Genomic DNA, 14,533 nt, shown 5'->3' with positions numbered 1-14,533 from the left:
TAATCCCTTCGGATCCTATGTGATCTTCCCAGACCCTGTATGATCCCTCTGGATCCTGTGTGATTGCCCCAGACCCTGTGTGATCGCCCCGGACACTTTGTAATCCCTCCGGACCCCGTGTGATTGCCCTGGAACCTGTGTAATCCCTCCAGACTCTGTGTAATCCCTCCGGACTCTTGTGATCTCCCTGGACCCTGTGTAATCCCTCCCGACCCTGTGTGATCCTTCCGGACCTTGTGTGATCGCCCTGGACCCTTTGTGATCCTATGTGATCGTCACCTACCCTGTGTGATCCCTCCGAACCCTGTGTGATCCCTCCGAACCCTGTGTGATCCCTCCGAACCCTGTGTGATCCCTCCGAACCCTGTGTGATCCCTCCGGACCCTGTGTGATCCCTCTAGACCCTGTGTGATCGCCCCAGACACTGTAATCCCTCCGGACCCTGTGTGATTGCCGTGGACCCCGTGTGATTGCCGTGGACCCCGTGCGATCCCTCCGGACCCCGTGCGATCCCTCCGGACCCCGTGCGATCCCTCCGGACCCCGTGCGATCCCTCCGGACCCCGTGCGATCCCTCCGGACCGTGTGCGATCCCTCCGGACCCCGTGCGATCGCCCCGGACCCCGTGCGATCGCCCCGGACCCCGTGCGATCCCTCCGGACCCCGTGCGATCCCTCCGGACCCCGTGCGATCCCTCCGGACCCCGTGCGATCGCCCCGGACCCCGTGCGATCCCTCCGGACCCCGTGCGATCGCCCCGGACCCCGTGCGATCCCTCCGGACCCCGTGCGATCCCTCCGGACCCCGTGCGATCCCTCCGGACCCCGTGCGATCGCCCCGGACCCCGTGTGATCTCTCGTCCTCCTGCTCAGATCAGATGTGTAATCTGGAGGAGGAAGGATGTTTTCCGCTTTTCTCCCTGTGATTACTGATAATTGTGATGGATTTGAGCCCCGGTGGGGACAGAGACGTTGGTGTCTGTACAGCGCTGTGGAATGTGCTGGCGCTATATCAGTAAGAACAATGAATGAATTATCTCTTAATTTCTCTGTTATTACGAGGTGCTGGCGATGTTTTCTGACCAGTGAGGACAGCGTCCGTCAGATATGGCAGAAACAAATAGAAAACCTGACAGAAGCCATTATGAATCCTGAGGACCAATTAGTGTTGATTGGGATCCATGGTAAAATAGATCCGTTATAGGCGGCCGGACGCTGCTGTGTATGAAGCCTTACGGGCCTTCCAAGACCCCGGTGTTAATAGCAGACCCTTAGGCGGGTCCTTAGTGGTGGTCTGTCGGCGGCGCCCCCATCGGCTGGCACAGCATATTACTGTCAGTAATCTATGGGTAAAGGAGCGCTGATTGCAGTAGAGTCGGCTGTGGGGTCAGCGAGCCAAACCTCCGACTCCTCAGCCCGGTCACCACTGACCTGGACATACGAGCAGCACAGAGTCGTCTCCGGTAAAAGCCGAGATCAGGAACAGAACCAACATTTACAGGACATTTCAGAACTTCCCAGATTACTATGGAACCGGCACATCCTGCACTGAACTACTGCACCCAACGTGTTATATATGATAGGAGTCCGAGTCGCTCACGTTTATACCGACTCCACCAAACTGGACCCCGACTCCACAGCCCTGAGCAGCAGTGCAGCGGTTCTGCCAGTTTTGTGACCTGAAGTGATAATATTCTGACAATGCACATGTGACCGCTGCAGCCAATCACTGGCCCTATGGCTATGTGCACATGTTGTGGATTTACTGCAGATCCGCAGCGTTTGTTTCCGCGCAGAAACGCTGCAGATCTGCAAAGTGATTTCCAGTGCAATGTAAATCAATAGGAAAAAAAAAATGCTGTGCTAATGGTGCGGAAAATTCCGCATGGAAAACGCAGTGGATTGAAAGGAGCATGTGATTTATTTGTGTGGATCTGCAGCGTTTTTCTACCCATTCCATTATTGAAACCCGCAGGGGTAAAAAATGCACCAAATCCACAACAAAAACACACAAAATCCGCATAAAAGACGCATCAAATCTGCACCTGCGTTTTCTGCCAGGAGATGCAGATTTTTTGCAGAAAATTCTGCACCCCAATGCGCAACGTGTGCACATAGCCTAACCGTGAAGTGTGCAGGACAGTATGTGACCATTGAGGCCTGGGATTGGCTGCAGTGGTCACGTGTATGGTTGCAATGCTATCACTTGTGGGCAGTTCCCAGACTGTCAGGACCTGTGGACTGGTTGATACATTTGCAGGTGAAGTTTTGTGACATTTTCAGGCTTCCCCTACTTTGTCCTAACTTTATAAAAAGCGAGCACAGATTAGAGGAGTCAGCCAACCCTGCTGTACTGGGCTGAATCGGCTGACTCTTTAAAGGGGCTGAGTCGGATGACTCTTTAAAGGGGTTGGCCATGACTTTTTATTGTAGTTGTATCTTTAGGATAAATCCTCCATATCTGATCAGTGGGGTGGGACTCTGGGCACCCCGCCAATCCGCTGTTGCCACCATCAGCCGCAGATTTTTGAATGCTGTCGTTGCTCAGCGGCGCCATCATTTGTGTAGTGGTCGCAGCTCGGTACTGCAGATTCACTTATTCAAATGAATATGTGGTGGATCTCTAACACTGTAGCTCTGATGGAGCTGCTGTGTTCTGGGCTCCGGCAGCATCTGACAACTTGGCTCTGGTAACAGCTGATGGGGTACTGGGTGTCCCATCCCCACCAATCAGATATTGATGGTAGTGGCCAGACCAACCTGCCAAAAGCAGATGTAAGAAGGCAGGGTTGTGCATGTTGAATTTCAGCATGCTCCATCCTTTGTCCCCATGGAAGGGGGAGGGGAGCAGATGACTGAGGCCACTTATCGTTCTCAGCCCTTATTCACATTATGTCACGTGACCTATTAATGCTACGGGTTAGGACCGTCCCGAGTAGGGTCACCGTGACGCGGTGGGACAGCGAATACGTAATGTTAACCAAGCAGCCGATATTATTTTCATGATCTATTGCCGTTTATTTACTGCAGGGCACTTGCTCTTTTTGTCTTGGGATTTGTACTTGTTTGGGCAGGTTTTTGGGGGTGAATTAGGGTTGGAGTCTTCATTCTCAAGGTAGAAAACATTGTATCACATTATCGTGTAATCTCTCACGAAGGTTCCGCAAATGTCAATCCTATGATCGTCCTCTGGTGATGAGCCGCAGCAGCCGTCCTATGTCGTTAAGACCAGCAGAGGGCGCTCATTGCCCAGGGAACATTCCAGAAAACTGGTGCAGGAGGATTGGGGACTCCATCATTGATCCTTTTGTCACTTCTGCACGTTCTCTGAGGAAAGGACCTAAGGGTATGTGCACACCATCAGGAATAGCTCAGGATTTGACGCAGGTAAAGGGTATGTGCACACCATCAGGAATAGCTCAGGATTTGACGCAGGTAAAGGGTATGTGCACACCGTCAGGAATAACTCAGGATTTGACTCAGGTAAAGGGTATGTGCACACCGTCAGGAATAGCTCAGGATTTGACGCAGGTAAAGGGTATGTGCACACCGTCAAGAATAGCTCAGGATTTGACGCAGGTAAAGGGTATGTGCACACCGTCAGGAATAACTCAGGATTTGACGCAGGTAAAGGGTATGTGCACACCGTCAGGAGTAGCTCAGGATTTGACGCAGGTAAGGGTATGTGCACACCATCAGGAATAGCTCAGGATTTGACGCAGGTAAAGGGTATGTGCACACCGTTGGGAATAGCTCAGGATTTGACGCAGGTAAGGGTATGTGCACACCGTCAGGAATAGCTCAGGATTTGACGCAGGTAAAGGGTATGTGCACACCGTCAAGAATAGCTCAGGATTTGACGCAGGTAAAGGGTATGTGCACACCGTCAGGAATAGCTCAGGATTTGACGCAGGTAAAGGGTATGTGCACACCATCAGGAATAGCTCAGGATTTGACGCAGGTAAAGGGTATGTGCACACCGTCAGGAATAACTCAGGATTTGACTCAGGTAAAGGGTATGTGCACACCGTCAAGAATAGCTCAGGATTTGACGCAGGTAAAGGGTATGTGCACACCGTCAGGAATAACTCAGGATTTGACGCAGGTAAAGGGTATGTGCACACCGTCAGGAATAGCTCAGGATTTGACACAGGTAAAGGGTATGTGCACACCGTCCGGAATAGCTCAGGATTTGACTCAGGTAAAGGGTATGTGCACACCGTCAGGAATAGCTCAGGATTTGACGCAGGTAAGGCTAGTTTCACACTAGCGTTAACTGCAATACGTCGCAAATGCGTCGTTTTGCCGAAAATACGCATCCAGCAAAAGTTCTTGCTGGATACGTTTTTTCGTCATAGACTAACATTAGCGACGCATTTGCGATGCATTGCCAAACGTCGCGTCCGTTTTGCGACGCTTGGGCGTGTGGTAGCGGAGCGTCGGGAGAAAAAAACGTTTTGTGCTCCCGACGGTCCACTTTTTCCGACCGCGCATGCGCGGCCGGAACTCCGCCCCCACCTCCCCGCACTTCCCCGTACCTCACAATGGGGCAGCGGATGCGTGGGAAAAATGCATCCGCTGCCCCCGTTGTGCGGCGGAGACCACCCTAGCGTCGGGAACGTCGGCCCGACGCACAGCGACGGGTTGTTCCCGACGCTAGTGTGAAACTAGCCTAAAGGGTATGTGCACACCGTCAGGAATAGCTCAGGATTTGACTCAGGTAAAGGGTATGTGCACACCGTCAGGAATAGCTCAGGATTTGACGCAGGTAAAGGGTATGTGCACACCGTCAGGAGTAGCTCAGGATTTGACGCAGGTAAAGGGTATGTGCACACCGTCAAGAATAGCTCAGGATTTGACGCAGGTAAAGGGTATGTGCACACCGTCAGGAGTAGCTCAGGATTTGACGCAGGTAAAGGGTATGTGCACACCGTCAGGAATAACTCAGGATTTGACGCAGGTAAAGGGTATGTGCACACCGTCAGGAATAGCTCAGGATTTGACGCAGGTAAGGGTATGTGCACACCGTCAAGAATAGCTCAGGATTTGACTCCGGTAAAGGGTATGTGCACACCGTCAGGAATAGCTCAGGATTTGATGCAGGTAAAGGGTATGTGCACACCGTCAGGATTTGACGCAGGTAAAGGGTATGTGCACACCGTCAGGAATAACTCAGGATTTGACGCAGGTAAAGGGTATGTGCACACTGTCAGGAATAGCTCAGGATTTGACGCAGGTAAAGGGTATGTGCACACCATCAAGAATAGCTCAGGATTTGACGCAGGTAAAGGGTATGTGCACACCGTCAGGAGTAGCTCAGGATTTGACGCAGGTAAAGGGTATGTGCACACCGTCAGGAATAGCTCAGGATTTGACGCAGGTAAAGGGTATGTGCACACCGTCAGGAATAACTCAGGATTTGACGCAGGTAAAGGGTATGTGCACACCGTCAGGAATAGCTCAGGATTTGACACAGGTAAAGGGTATGTGCACACCGTCAGGAATAGCTCAGGATTTGACTCAGGTAAAGGGTATGTGCACACCGTCAGGAATAGCTCAGGATTTGACGCAGGTAAAGGGTATGTGCACACCGTCGGGAATAACTCAGGATTTGACGCAGGTAAAGGGTATGTGCACACCGTCAGGAATAGCTCAGGATTTGACTCAGGTAAAGGGTATGTGCACACCGTCAGGAATAGCTCAGGATTTGACGCAGGTAAAGGGTATGTGCACACCGTCAAGAATAGCTCAGGATTTGACGCAGGTAAAGGGTATGTGCACACCGTCAAGAATAGCTCAGGATTTGACGCAGGTAAAGGGTATGTGCACACCGTCAAGAATAGCTCAGGATTTGACGCAGGTAAAGGGTATGTGCACACCGTCAGGAGTAGCTCAGGATTTGACGCAGGTAAAGGGTATGTGCACACCGTCAAGAATAGCTCAGGATTTGACGCAGGTAAAGGGTATGTGCACACGGAGTTTTTGCTGCTTTTATTTTTGGCAGCAAAACCTGATTTCTTGGCAGGAAAGAAGCTGCAGCAAAAACAGGTTTAGGTGCATTTTTGTTGCGGATTTGGTGCATTTTTTTGTCTCACTTGCGTCTCTTTGTCCATGACATCTCTGCAGAAAAAAGCAAATAAGGATCCCACTTATTCAAGCCAATAGGTGAAAAACGCAGCAAAAACGCTGAAAGAAGTGACACGCTCTATGTCCACAGAAGCAGCAAAGCACAAAATCCTGATGACAAAAAAAAACAATGTGTGCAGGAGATTTCTGAAATCTCATAGGCTTTGCTGGACTGTAAAGAGCAGCTGAAAATCAGCATAAAAAAGCGCCCAGTGTGAACATGCACCAGATCTGCATCTGAGGTCACTGGCAGGTCACCTGCGGTTTTAGGGTATGTGCACACGTCAGGATTTTGTCAGGCTTTTTCATCAGGTTTTGTAGCCAAAACCAGGAGTGGGTGATAAATACAGAAGTGGTGCAGATGTTTCTATTATACTTTTCCTCTAATTGTTCCACTCCTGGTTTTGGCTACAAATACTGATGAAAAATACTGACAAAATCCTGACGTGTGCACATAGCCTAAATGTGTTTTTTCATTGCATGCGTTTTTTTGGTCACTTGAAATAAAGCTAATTGAAAGTTGGCTTCTGGGAAGGAAAAAAAAGTGATTTCCTGTTTGCAGATATATTGGGGTTTGTTCCCGCGGTCAGTGGACGCTGCGTGCATCTGCAGCATCCAGCTGCTACAGCAAGAAATATGGTCTTTATATGAATTTCTGGGGGCGTGTCTTATGTATTACTGGGGCGTGTCTTACAGTTATTTCTGGGGGCGTGTCTTATTTATTACTGGGGCGTCTTACAGTTATTTCTGGGGGCGTGTCTTATTTATTACTGGGGCGTGTCTTAGTTATTTCTGGGGGCATGTCTTATTTATTACTGGGGCGTGTCTTACATTTATTTCTGGGGACGTGTCTTATTTATTTCTGGGGCGTGTCTTACATTTATTTCTGGGGGCGTGTCTTATTTATTTCTGGGGCGTGTCTTAATTTATTTATGGGGCGTGTCTTACATTTATTTATGGGGTGTGTCTTACATGAATTTAGGGGGCGTATTTTATTTCTGGGGGCGTGTCTTACATGAATTTATGGGGCGTGTCTTACATCAATTCCTGGGCCGTGTCTTACACGAATGTATGGGGGCATGTCTTACACTAACACTTGGGGGTGTTCCTTGCATGGAGTTCTGGGGCCGTGTCTTACATAAATTTCTGGGGGCGTGTCTTACATAACTTTCTGGGGGCGTGTCTTCAACCTTCTTTGCATAGTGACCCTGTGAACAATGCCCCCTTAGTAAAGACCATAAAAATTAGCGCTGAATATAAACGCCCATAATGCAGGAGTTGTATGGCGGAATTTAAAAGCAAAGAAAGCTGAATACTGGGGGAAGCGGCAGGAATAATGAAAGGGGGAACCTCCGCTCCTCTCCGGGGACAGATCCTCCGCTCCTCTCCGGGGACAGATCCTCCGCTCCTCTCCGGGGACAGATCCTCCGCTCCTCTCCGGGGACAGATCCTCCGCTCCTCTCCGGGGACAGATCCTCCGCTCCTCTCCGGGGACAGATCCTCCGCTCCTCTCCGGGGACAGATCCTTCGCTCCTCTCCGGGGACAGATCCTCCGCCCCTCTCCGGGGACAGATCCTTCGCTCCTCTCCGGGGACAGATCCTCCGCTCCTCTCCGGGGACAGATCCTCCGCTCCTCTCCGGGGACAGATCCTCCGCTCCTCTCCGGGGACAGATCCTCCGCTCCTCTCCGGGGACAGATCCTCCGCTCCTCTCTGGGGACAGATCCTCCTCTCCGGGGACAGATCCTTCGCTCCTCTCTGGGGACAGATCCTCCTCTCCGGGGACAGATCCTTCGCTCCTCTCTGGGGACAGATCCTCCGCTCCTCTCTGGGGACAGATCCTCCGCTCCTCTCCGGGGACAGATCCTTCGCTCCTCTCCGGGGACAGATCCTCCTCTCCGGGGACAGATCCTCCTCTCCGGGGACAGATCCTCCTCTCCGGGGACAGATCCTCCTCTCCGGGGACAGATCCTCCGCTCCGGGGACAGATCCTCCGCTCCTCTCCGGGGACAGATCCTTCGCTCCTCTCTGGGGACATATCCTCCTCTCCGGGGACAGATCCTCCGCTCCTCTCTGGGGACAGATCCTTCACTCCTCTCCGGGGACAGATCCTTCGCTCCTCTCCGGGGACAGATCCTCCGCTCCTCTCCGGGGACAGATCCTTCGCTCCTCTCCGGGGACAGATCCTCCTCTCCGGGGACAGATCCTCCTCTCCTCTCCGGGGACAGATCCTTCGCTCCTCTCCGGGGACAGATCCTCCGCTCCTCTCCGGGGACAGATCCTTCGCTCCTCTCCGGGGACAGATCCTCCTGCTCCTCTCCGGGGACAGATCCTCTCCGGGGACAGATCCTTCGCTCCTCTCCAGGGACAGATCCTCCGCTCCTCTCCGGGGACAGATCCTTCGCTCCTCTCTGGGGACAGATCCTCCTCTCTGAGGACAGATCCTTCGCTCCTCTCTGGGGACAGATCCTCCGCTCCTCTCTAGGGACAGATCCTCCTCTCCGGGGACAGATCCTTGGCTCCTCTCCGGGGACAGATCCTTCGCTCCACTCCGGGGACAGATCCTTCGCTCCTCTCCGGGGACAGATCCTCCGCTCCTCTCCGGGGACAGATCCTCCTCTCCGGGGACAGATCCTTCGCTCCTCTCCGGGGACAAATCCTTCGCTCCTCTCCGGGGACAGATCCTCCGCTCCTCTCCGGGGACAGATCCTTCGCTCCTCTCCGGGGACAGATCCTTCGCTCCTCTCCGGGGACAGATCCTCCTCTCCTCTCCGGGGACAGATCCTCCTCTCCGGGGACAGATCCTTTGCTCCTCTCCGGGGACAAATCCTTCGCTCCTCTCCGGGGACAGATCCTCCTCTCCTCTCCAGGGACAGATCCTTCACTCCTCTCCGGGGACAGATCCTTCGCTCCTCTCCGGGGACAGATCCTCCGCTCCTCTCCGGGGACAGATCCTCCGCCCCTCTCCGGGGACAGATCCTTCGCTCCTCTCTGGGGACAGATCCTTCGCTCCTCTCCGGGGACAGATCCTCCTCTCCAGGGACAGATCCTTCGCTCCTCTCCGGGGACAGATCCTTCGCTCCTCTCTGGGGACAGATCCGTCGCTCCACATCTCTAATGACGATTCCTGCGCAGATTCCGGCGCCGTCCGTCCTCCACAGGTGTCGTCTTCTCATGAGTCTTGTGCCGGTCCTTGTTCTTCCCGATACATGGTGTTCTCAGCGTTTCCAGCTGTTTATCAAACATTATTGTTTGGCTTTTGCAGCTGCTGCCTGGCATTGAGTGTCGCTGCCCAGGGTTTATATTCGGGCAGTGATGATGTCATCTCTATAAGATATAATGGCCGCATTACTGTAGATGACGTCACAGCGATTCCTGCTGTTCACAGAACACCAACACTGGTGAATACGGGAGATCACAGGACGGCACATTCACAGCTCTGCTACATGTCACAGCGAGTCGCATCATCTGCATCTCATGCATCGATTCTATTACATCTCAAATCATCAGCATCAATGTAATGATCAAAAGTCATAGAAAGCCGGATCCTGCAAAACGGTGAAGAAGAAACGAATAAAGACTGCGACTAACAGAGACCTAAAATTAACCGTACTGAGTATCTAATCCTCTCCTGTGTGATACTGTCTGCTGAGCCGTGTATCTAATCCTCTCCTGTGTGATACTGACTGCTGAGCCGTGTATCCAATCCTCTCCTGTGTGATACTGACTGCTGAGCCATGTATCTAATCCTATCCTGTGTGATACTGTCTGCTGAGCTGCGTATCTAATCCTCTCCTGTGTGATACTGACTGCTGAGCGGTGTATCTAATCCTATCCTGTGTGATACTGTCTGCTGAGCTGTGTATCTAATCCTATCCTGTGTGATACTGACTGCTGAGCCGTGTATCTAATCCTATCCTGTGTGATACTGTCTGCTGAGCCATGTATCTAATCCTTTCCTGTGTGATACTGTCTGCTGAGCTGTGTATCTAATTCTCTCCTGTGTGATACTGTCTGCTGAGCCGTGTATCTAATCCTCTCCTGTGTGATACTGTGCTGAGCTGTATATCTAATCTTATCCTGTGTGATACTGACTGCTGAGCCGTGTATCTAATCCTCTCCTGTGTGATACTGACTGCTGAGCCGTGTATCTAATCCTTTCCTGTGTGATACTGACTGCTGAGCCGTGTTTCTAATCCTATCCTGTGTGATACTGACTGCTGAGCCGTGTATCTAATCCTTTCCTGTGTGATACTGACTGCTGAGCCGTGTATCTAATCCTATCCTGTGTGATACTGACTGCTGAGCCGTGTATCTAATCCTTTCCTGTGTGATACTGACTGCTGAGCCGAGTATCTAATCCTATCCTGTGTGATACTGACTGCTGAGCCGTGTATCTAATCCTTTCCTGTGTGATACTGTCTGCTGAGCTTTGTATCTAATTCTCTCCTGTGTGATACTGTGCTGAGCTGTGTATCTAATCCTCTCCTGTGTGATACTGTCTGCTGAGCTGTGTATCTAATCCTCTCCTGTGTGATACTGTCTGCTGAGCCGTGTATCTAATCCTATCCTGTGTGATACTTGATACTGTCTGCTGAGCCGTGTATCTAATCCTTTCCTGTGTGATACTGTCTGCTGAGCCGTGTATCTAATCCTCTCCTGTGTGATACTGTGCTGAGCCGTGTATCTAATCCTATCCTCTGTGATACTGACTGCTGAGCCGTGTATCTAATCCTATCCTGTGATACTGTCTGCTGAGCTGTGTATCTAATCCTCTCCTGTGTGATACTGTCTGCTGAGCTGTGTATCTAATCCTCTCCTGTGTGATACTGTCTGCTGAGCCGTGTATCTAATCCTATCCTGTGTGATACTGTCTGCTGAGCTGTGTATCTAATTCTCTCCTGTGTGATACTGTCTGCTGAGCCGTGTATCTAATCCTCTCCTGTGTGATACTGTGCTGAGCTGTATATCTAATCTTATCCTGTGTGATACTGACTGCTGAGCCGTGTATCTAATCCTATCCTCTGTGATTCTGACTGCTGAGCCGTGTATCTAATCCTTTCCTGTGTGATACTGACTGCTGAGCCGTGTATCTAATCCTATCCTGTGTGATACTGACTGCTGAGCCGTGTATCTAATCCTTTCCTGTGTGATACTGTCTGCTGAGCTGTGTATCTAATCCTCTCCTGTGTGATACTGTCTGCTGAGCCGTGTATCTAATCCTATCCTGTGTGATACTGTCTGCTGAGCCGTGTATAATCCTTTCCTGTGTGATACTGTCTGCTGAGCCGTGTATCTAATCCTCTCCTGTGTGATACTGTGCTGAGCTGTATATCTAATCTTATCCTGTGTGATACTGACTGCTGAGCCGTGTATCTAATCCTCTCCTGTGTGATACTGTGCTGAGCCGTGTATCTGATCCTATCCTCTGTGATACTGACTGCTGAGCCGTGTATCTAATCCTATCCTCTGTGATACTGTCTGCTGAGCTGTGTATCTAATTCTCTCCTGTGTGATACTGTCTGCTGAGCCGTGTATCTAATCCTCTCCTGTGTGATACTGTGCTGAGCTGTATATCTAATCTTATCCTGTGTGATACTGACTGCTGAGCCGTGTATCTAATCCTATCCTCTGTGATTCTGACTGCTGAGCCGTGTATCTAATCCTTTCCTGTGTGATACTGACTGCTGAGCCGTGTATCTAATCCTATCCTGTGTGATACTGACTGCTGAGCCGTGTATCTAATCCTTTCCTGTGTGATACTGTCTGCTGAGCTGTGTATCTAATTCTCTGCTGTGTGATACTGACTGCAGAGCTGTGTATCTAATCCTCTCCTGTGTGATACTGTCTGCTGAGCCGTGTATCTAATCCTCTGCTGTGTGATACTGACTGCAGAGCTGTGTATCTAATCCTCTCCTGTGTGATACTGTCTGCTGAGCCGTGTATCTAATCCTATCCTGTGTGATACTGACTGCAGAGCTGTGTATCTAATCCTCTCCTGTGTGATACTGTCTGCTGAGCTGTGTATCTAATCCTTTCCTTTGTGATACTGTCTGCTGAGCTGTGTATCTAATCCTCTGCTGTGTGATACTGACTGCAGAGCTGTGTATCTAATCCTCTCCTGTGTGATACCGTCTGCTGAGCTGTGTATCTAATCCTCTCCTGTGTGATACTGTCTGCTGAGCTGTGTATCTAATCTTCTCCTGTGTGATACTGTCTGCTGAGCCGTGTATCTAATCCTATCCTGTGTGATACTGTCTGCTGAGCCGTGTATCTAATCCTTTCCTGTGTGATACTGTCTGCTGAGCCGTGTATCTAATCCTCTCCTGTGATACTGTGCTGAGCCGTGTATCTAACCCTATCCTCTGTGATACTGACTGCTGAGCCGTGTACCTAATCCTATCCTGTGATACTGTCTGCTGAGCTGTGTATCTAATCCTATCCTGTGTGATACTGTCTGCTGAGCTGTGTATCTAATCCTATCCTGTGTGATACTGTCTGCTGAGCCATGTATCTAATCCTCTCCTGTGTGATACTGTCTGCTGAGCCGTGTATCTAATCCTATCCTGTGTGATACTGTCTGCTGAGCCATGTATCTAATCCTTTCCTGTGTGATACTGTCTGCTGAGCTGTGTATCTAATTCTCTCCTGTGTGATACTGTCTGCTGAGCCGTGTATCTAATCCTCTCCTGTGTGATACTGTGCTGAGCTGTATATCTAATCTTATCCTGTGTGATACTGACTGCTGAGCCGTGTATCTAATCCTATCCTCTGTGATACTGACTGCTGAGCCGTGTATCTAATCCTTTCCTGTGTGATACTGACTGCTGAGCCGTGTATCTAATCCTATCCTGTGTGATACTGACTGCTGAGCTGTGTATCTAATCCTATCCTGTGATACTGTCTGCTGAGCTGTGTATCTAATCCTCTCCTGTGTGATACTGTCTGCTGAGCCGTGTATCTAATCCTATCCTGTGTGATACTGTCTGCTGAGCCGTGTATCTAATCCTTTCCTGTGTGATACTGTCTGTTGAGCTGTGTATCTAATTCTCTCCTGTGTGATACTGTCTGCTGAGCCCGTGTATCTAATCCTCTCCTGTGTGATACTGTGCTGAGCTATATATCTAATCTTATCCTGTGTGATACTGACTGCTGAGCCGTGTATCTAATCCTATCCTCTGTGATACTGACTGCTGAGCCATGTATCTAATCCTTTCCTGTGTGATACTGACTGCTGAGCCGTGTATCTAATCCTATCCTGTGTGATACTGACTGCTGAGCTGTGTATCTAATCCTCTCCTGTGTGATACTGACTGCTGAGCCGTGTATCTAATCCTTTCCTGTGTCATACTGACTGCTGAGCCGTGTATCTAATCCTATCCTGTGTGATACTGACTGCTGAGCCGTGTATCTAATCCTCTCCTGTGTGATACTGTGCTGAGCCGTGTATCTAATCCTATCCTCTGTGATACTGACTGCTGAGCCGTGTATCTAATCCTATCCTGTGTGATACTGACTGCTGAGCCGTGTATCTAATCCTCTCCTGTGTGATACTGTCTGCTGAGCTGTGTATCTAATCCTCTCCTGTGTGATACTGTGCTGAGCCGTGTATCTAATCCTATCCTCTGTGATACTGACTGCTGAGCCGTGTATCTAATCCTATCCTGTGTGATACTGACTGCTGAGCCGTGTATCTAATCCTCTCCTGTGTGATACTGTCTGCTGAGCTGTGTATCTAATCCTCTCCTGTGTGATACTGTGCTGAGCCGTGTATCTAATCCTATCCTCTGTGATACTGACTGCTGAGCCGTGTACCTAATCCTATCCTGTGATACTGTCTGCTGAGCTGTGTATCTAATCCTATCCTGTGTGATACTGTCTGCTGAGCTGTGTATCTAATCCTATCCTGTGTGATACTGTCTGCTGAGCCATGTATCTAATCCTCTCCTGTGTGATACTGTCTGCTGAGCCGTGTATCTAATCCTATCCTGTGTGATACTGTCTGCTGAGCCATGTATCTAATCCTTTCCTGTGTGATACTGTCTGCTGAGCTGTGTATCTAATTCTCTCCTGTGTGATACTGTCTGCTGAGCCGTGTATCTAATCCTCTCCTGTGTGATACTGTGCTGAGCTGTATATCTAATCTTATCCTGTGTGATACTGACTGCTGAGCCGTGTATCTAATCCTATCCTCTGTGATACTGACTGCTGAGCCGTGTATCTAATCCTTTCCTGTGTGATACTGACTGCTGAGCCGTGTATCTAATCCTATCCTGTGATACTGACTGCTGAGCTGTGTATCTAATCCTATCCTGTGATACTGTCTGCTGAGCTGTGTATCTAATCCTCTCCTGTGTGATACTGTCTGCTGAGCCGTGTATCTAATCCTATCCTGTGTGATACTGTCTGCT

The sequence above is a fragment of the Ranitomeya variabilis genome, chromosome 7, assembly GCF_051348905.1.
Source record: "Ranitomeya variabilis isolate aRanVar5 chromosome 7, aRanVar5.hap1, whole genome shotgun sequence".
NCBI lineage: Eukaryota > Metazoa > Chordata > Amphibia > Anura > Dendrobatidae > Ranitomeya > Ranitomeya variabilis.
The sequence above is the reverse complement of the archived record's forward strand: the minus strand, read 5'-3'. Positions refer to the sequence as shown.